Source organism: Pan paniscus, chromosome 7, assembly GCF_029289425.2.
Source record: "Pan paniscus chromosome 7, NHGRI_mPanPan1-v2.0_pri, whole genome shotgun sequence".
NCBI lineage: Eukaryota > Metazoa > Chordata > Mammalia > Primates > Hominidae > Pan > Pan paniscus.
The window spans coordinates 41,633,232-41,639,231 of NC_073256.2; positions in this window are offsets into that span (position 1 = coordinate 41,633,232).

The window sequence follows — 6,000 nt, forward strand, 5'->3', positions numbered from 1 at the left end:
CCGGATGGGTTCTCAGCCCTGTGTGAGGGCTGATTCTCTGATGACCTTGACTCCCTGCAGCGCCTTGGGTGCCAGGGAGGCCAGGCAGTGTGGGCGCGCTCTCTATGGATGGGAAGCAGGTGGGCGCTGGAGCAGTAGGTTCATCCATGCAGGGGGCTCTCCAGGTTCCCCCCTTGGGTTCTGGGCCCGATGTGGGAACTTCTGTCCTTTCTGAACTGAGTCCCAATTCACCTGGCTCTCTACATGGCTTTCTCCACCCAGCCCAGAGGCTGTGCTTCTACAACTTTGGAGAGATCCTACCCTTTAACTCCTGGAACCCGCTCATGAGGCAGCCGAGCCTCATGGACAATGAGATCCTCATGGCCAGAGCTGATGCAGCGATCCCTGGGAATGCCTTGTACGGATGCTAGTGAGATGGGTCAGCAAAACCAGGTGGGGCCCCTTGGTCCACACCCTGCAGGATGCCTTGGAAACACTGGCAGAAAGATGTATTTACAGGCATAATTATTTTTTAAAAACTCTGAAGCTAGGCCGGGCGCGGTGGCTCACGCCTGTAATCCCAGCCCTTTGGGAGGCTGAGGTGGGTGGATCATGAAGTCAGGAGATTGAGACCATCCTGGCTAACATGGTGAAATCCCATCTTTACTAAAAAATACAAAAAATTAGCCGGGCGTGGTGGCAGGTGCCTGTAGTCTTAGCTACTCGGGAGGCTGAGGCAGGAGAATGGCATGAACCCGGGAGGCAGAGTTTGCAGTGAGCCGGGATCGCACCACTGCACTCCAGCCTGGGTGACAGAGCAAGACTCCATCTCAAAAAAAACCAAACTTTGAAGCTAATATATTATATTAGATGTTTTGGTCAATACATTCATTTGTCTCATTCTTTTTAACAAAAGCATAGTAGCTTCTTTCATAGTGGAACTATGGTCCATTCTACTGTTGCCTTCTGTGGATAGTTGCATTTGTTTTTGAAAATTCTAACAGCAATCATCTTGTAGGTATTACATATCCAGATAGTCATGTGCACTACTTAAAAGCAGAATTGCGGAGTCGATGAGTTAATGATTTAAAAATTTTGTTTAGATTTTGACAAATTGTCCTCCAAAAGAAAATTACAACAAGTTTACTCTCACACCAAGAGTCCTACACCCTTGCTACTCTGAACTTTCATTCTTTGCTAGTCTAAGAAGTAAACAATGGTACATCTCACTGTTGTGGTTTTGATTTCTCAGCATTATTTGAGGATTTTCCAGGGTCCGGGAGTTTTCTGAGACTGAGTGTAAATGATCCGCAGACCTCAGATGAGATGGCAGAGGAGGGTGGCAGGGAAGACTGAATTCCCAGCTGTGCACTTGGAAAACCGTGGTCAGCTGGGGCCAGTCCCCACCACCTGCCATGGCTGTGAATGGAGATAAGGTCTCTGTCCTCAAGCTGTCAGGATGACCTCAAATGAGTCTGGAGCTGAACTCAGTTCCTGACCCCAGGTCCTTGCTCTGTCAGTGCTGGGCTGGTCCAATCTCTGTACCAGGTCCTTCCACCCCGCCCCTCTCTCTATCAAAGTGAGAACTGAGAAATTCTGAAGGCTCAGAAGCTTAGACACTCAGGCTGTCAAAGAGCCCAGAGATTGGAGGCTAAAGACGGCCAGGGTTGGCTGTGCTCCTCTTCAACTCTGTGACTCTGGTGTTGCCCAGCTCCTTCTTGTAAAATAAGACAGAGAGGCCTTATTTATGCAGAGGGCCTGTATAAACCGCAGTGGACTGTGTTGGCAGTGTGAGGTTGTGTGGGAGGACAAACCACATCCTCAGGGCTTGTGTCAGTCACTCTGGACTGGATTCCCGGGGCACATGTCCTCCACCCAACAGAAGCTGCACCTGCTCCTACCTGCACCTCAGTACCGGCTCCCTCAGCTTGGGGCAGAAGCTTCTAAAGACTAGGTTGGAGTGCCATGGGGAGGGGCCATGGAGGAACAGAAGAGCCAAACTGCAAGTGAGGACAGCGATGGCACTGCAGGGCCACAGCCTGGTTTACCTGCCATATTTCCAGTTGTCCTTCTGGTGGGTGTCCGGCCCAGGTTGCAGTTTGAAGAGTGAGCAGGAAAGGTGCCTGTCACTCCCACATCTAGGTAATGTAAAAGCTAAACCCTCCAGGGGAGCTGTAAAAGTTGGGGTACTATATGGGTGGCCTAAGCACTTGACTGCTCGGGGGAGAAGCTGGGGGTTGGGAGTTTTCTCCTGATTGCACAGCACTGCACACGGGGTGGTGTTTGTGTGTGAATGTGTCCCAGCTTTTCCTGCCCATTTCAATGTGGAGTTTTCTCAGTTCCCCATGTGTTGGAGTCTCTCCACTAGTTTCTGGGTTTCTCTCAGATAAAACTGATTCATGCGTAGATGTTTATTTGGTGCTTCCACAAAGAGAGGAAAAGTGGAGAGCCTCCTGTAGAATTATCTTGCTGATGACAGAAACTTGGTTTTAAACCTAACTTAGCTTCACTCATGGGTACTGTGCAGAGCTAGGTGGGAGGAAACAGACTCTGAGGGATAATTTACCTTGTATAATGGAGCAAGAATTACCAGCTCAGGGACTATAAGGAGGATTAAATGAGATGTGTGTGAAATGTACTACATACACTACCCGATGATATATAAGGTGAGTCAGGAATACAAATTTATATTTTCTGGGTTTTTTTTTGTTTTGTTTTTTTGTTTTTTAAGACGGAGTCTCATTCCATCACCAGGCTAGAGTGCAGTGGTTCAATCTCGGCTCACTGCAACCTCCACCTCCTGGTTCAAGTGATTCTCCTGCCTCAGCCTCCTGAGTAGCTCGGACTACAGGCATACACCATCATGCCTAGCTAATTTTTGTATTTTTAGTAGAGATGGAGTTTCACCATGTTGGCCAGGATGGTCTTGATATTTTGACCTCGTGATCTGCCTGTCTTGGCCTCCCAAAGTGCTGGGATTACAGGCATGAGCCACTGTGCCAAGACACAAATTTATATTTTCTAATATCCTCATGAAAGAAGTACACGACATTAATGTTCATGACATTTTATTCAATGTAATATAGCCAAACTTTTCTCATTTCAATATGTAATTAATGCACAATAAAGTATTAATGAAACACTTTACATTCTTTAGTACACTAAATTCTTTTTTTTTTTTGAGACACAGTCTCCCTCTGTCGCCCAGGCTGGAGTGCAGTGGCGCGATCTCGGCTCACGGCAAGCTCCACCTCCCGGGTTCATGCCATTCTCCTGCCTCAGCCTCCCAAGTAGCTGGGACTACGGGTGCCCGGCACCACGCCCAGCTAATTTTGTTTTTGTATTTTTAGTAGAGACAGGGTTTCACCGTGTTAGACAGAATGGTCTCAATCTCCTGACCTTGTAATCCGCCTGCCTCAGCCTCCCAAAGTGCTGGGATTACAGGTGTGAGCCACCGCACCCGGCCTAAATTTTTTTTGTTTTGTTTTGTTTTTGAGACAGAGTTTCGCTCTTGTTGGCCAGGCTACAGTGCAATGGGGCGATTTCAGCTCACCGCAATCTCCTCCTCCAGGGTTTAAGTGATTCTCCTACCTCAGCCTCCCAAGTAGCTGGGATTACAGGCATGCACTATCATGCCTGGCTAATTCTGTATTTTTAGTAGACACCAGGTTTCTCCATGTTGGTCGGGCTGGTCTTGAACTCCCGACCTCAGGTGATCCGCCTACCTCTGCCTCCCAAAGTGCTAGGATTACAGGCATGAGCTACAGTGCCCGGCCTAGTACACTAAATTCCAGCGCTCAGGAATGCGGGGGCCAGTGCCTGTCATGCAGGACTCCGCACGCCCTCAGGAGGCCCTCTACCTGACATAGGCCCTGAACTACAGCCAGGAGGGAAGGTGAAAGAGGAAGGGAAAGACAGATCGGTGTAGGGCGTTGTTAGGGGACAAGGTCGGATACAGTAGGGGGAGGAGAAAAGGGTGGGAGAAGAGGATTTAGGATTCTATTGGTCTAATGAGAAATGGCATAACTATAAGACAATCCTATTCATGATGACTACAAAGAATAAAATAGAAGGATAAACCCTTGACAGAAGCAGGAAGCTTGAGCCCAGGAGGTCGAGGCTGCAGTGAGCCCTGTGCTCCAGCCTGGGTGACAGAGTAAGACCCTATCTCAAAAAAAAAAAAAAAAAAAAAAAAAAAACTAAAGAAGTTTACATTACCTTTTGTCCAGGAGGGGACTTTCATAAGATTATAATCAATGACAAAATAGATATATCAATAGATTAAGCTTCTTAACATTAAAAATTCTGCACATGGAAATCTTTGACCAAATAAAATTGCAAACAAGAAAGTAGAAACCTATTATCTGCATTTGAGAAAGTGCATGGGCAGGATGAAAGTTGTAAGTGATCAGTTTGAAAAGAGAATCAAACAGCTAATAAACATGTGACACCTAAGTCCAAAAATAAAGAAATACCTATTTAAGTTAATTAATTTTTTCCTAGTTTGAGAAAACAAAACGAAAGAGCAAGCACATCAGCTCAAGACTAATGAAGTGTTGTTGGAACCAAAACTGTGCATGTGTATGTGGTGTGCACATGGGTGTGAGTGTGTTTGTGTGTGTGTGTGTGTGTGTGTGTGCAGAAAAAAATGCCTCTGGACATTAACACAGTAATTCTATTTCTTTCAGGAAGCTACCTTATGAACTTGGTCAGAAAGTTGTCCAAGATTTCTTTTCAAATACATACACAAACTTCTGACTCTAAGTCCATCTTGAGACTGTAGACTCCCATCCTCACCTTCAGAGGGGCATTCCATGGGGTGCCCAGGGTGTGTGTTGGGAGAGAACCAGATTGGAGTCAAAGGTCAGGGAAAGGGGCACTGGCCTAGAGAATAAGTCTCTTGTAATGAAAGGCCATAGGACACAGAGCCTTATTGTGGAGTCCTAATTAGGGAAAGTGAGCCAGGCTGGTGGGAGCAGGGGAAAGCAAAAAGAGAAAGCAGGTAAGCGTGAAAGGAAAGTAAATCTTGGGGCCCCCAAATCACTTAGCTAAAGGGAAAAGTCAAAACTGAAAACTTCTTAGGGCAAACCTGCCTCTCATTCTATTCAAATTCACCCTCTGCTCACTGAGATAAATGCACATCTGATTGCCACCTTTGAAAAGGCTAATCAGAAACTCAAAAGAATGTAACTATTTGTCTCTTATCTACCTATGACCTGGAAGCCCCCTCCCCGCTTGGAGTTGTCCTGCTTTTGCTTCCAGTTAACCCACCTATTCTGGACTGAACCAATGTTCATCTTACATATGTTGATTGATGTCTCATGTTCTCCCTAAAATGTATAAAACCAGCTGGGTGTGGCGGCTCACACCTGTAATCCCAGCACTGTGAGAGGCCAAGGTGGGTGGATCACCTGAGGTCAGGAGTTTGAGACCAGCCTGACCAATATGGCGAAAAACCATCTCTACTAAAAGTACAAAAATCAGCCAGCCATGGTGGCTGGCGCCTATAATCCCAGCTACTCAGGAGGCTGAGGCAGAAGCTTGAACCCGGGAGGTGGAGGTTGCAGTAAGCCAAGATCACACCACTGCACTCCAGCCTGGTGACAGAGCAAGACTCTGTCTCAAAAACAAAACAAAACAAAACAAACAAAACACCAAACTGTGCTCTGACCACCTTGGGCACATGTCACCAAAACCTCCTGGGGCTATGTCAAGGGCATGCATCCTCAACCTTGCCAAAATAAACTTTCTGAATTAACTGAGATCTGTCTCAGATTTTCACGGTTTACATAAGTCTGCCTTTCTTCGTGGTCCAGGACACGAAGCCCTCCTGTGCAAATAACTCACAATCTTCCCGCACTCAGCTATCATCAGACACCTGCAAGTCGGCTCACTGCAACCTTGGCTTACCAGTACTGCACAAAGCCCTCTTCAACAGTTGGCATAAACACTAGCCTATAAAATCTCCAGTAAGCCTTTGTTACTTTGCAGTCAGCTCCTCTTCTGCTGGCTTGCCCATTG